Source organism: Kryptolebias marmoratus, linkage group LG18 (assembly GCF_001649575.2).
Source record: "Kryptolebias marmoratus isolate JLee-2015 linkage group LG18, ASM164957v2, whole genome shotgun sequence".
NCBI lineage: Eukaryota > Metazoa > Chordata > Actinopteri > Cyprinodontiformes > Rivulidae > Kryptolebias > Kryptolebias marmoratus.
The window spans coordinates 19,583,912-19,585,091 of NC_051447.1; positions in this window are offsets into that span (position 1 = coordinate 19,583,912).

Here is a 1,180-nt window from a genome sequence, read left to right on the forward strand (position 1 = left end):
AAGTCATCTGGTACAGATGAAGTCATGTGGTACAGATGAAGTCATGTGGTACAGATGAAGTCATCTAGTACAGATGAAGTCATGTGGTACAGATGAAGTCATGTGGTACAGATGAAGTCATGTGGTACAGATGAAGTCATCTAGTACTGATGAAGTCATGTGGTACAGATGAAGTCATGTGGTACCACCAGGGTACAGATGAAGTCATGTGGTACCACCAGGGTACAGATGAAGTCATGTGGTACCACCAGGTTAGATGACTTCTCTGCAGGTATCGATCTAACGTTAGTCCAGGATAAACACTGATGAGTCCGTCTTCCCTGATCCAAACCAGGACCACCACAGTCCTGATCCGAGCCCAGAACCGGGCTTCTGGACTTCCTGTGAGTCTTTGTGCAGCCAGACGGCCCCAGAGCATGATGCCGCCACCACCATGCTTCACACTGTGAGCCGAAGCTCGTTTGTTCTGATCTGAACCCTGACCCGGGTCAACCAACATCATCTTTCTGTGTTGAACATTGAGGGGTTCATAAATAATCCGACGCTGGAGTTGAAACTTTTAGGTTTTTTACAGTAAAGGTCAAAGTTCACGGTTTAAAATGAAGTTTGAGGAAAACGAGTCGTTTAGATGAAGCTGATTTGAATCTGTTGGGATTTTTTAACTCAAGCTGAAACCCTCACATCTCCTCCGCTCCATCTTCGGTCCGATTCGAGGCTTGGGACTCGTTGGATTTTTGTTTTTCGTAACGAGTCCGGATCCCGTCGCTCGTTGCTGCGGGGCTGAGGAAACCTCAGACCTCTCCTCTCCGGTTTACAGAGCAGGAACTGATTTCTCCTCTCCTGAGCTGCTCGGCTCCTCCTCCCCCACCTGAGAGCGGAGGGGGAGGAGGGGGGAGGATTATTGAAATCGCTGCTTCTTTCCATCGGCCGCCGGGGAGCTGCTGAATTGAAAACAGTCTCCCGAGGGTTCCTTAAACGCCTCGAGTCGTGTTCTCCCCGGTGCGGAGAGGCCCAGACGCGTCGCCTCATTCCAGCGGGGGAGGGGAGGGGTTGGACTTCAAAGTCTCGGCGCATTCAGGGCTGAAATATGCAGCTTCATCGGAGCTAAAAGGCGTCACTGCGAGGCTCAGCGGTTCGCCTCACACCCTGGGATTCTCCACGTCTCGTCACGTCGGGCGTT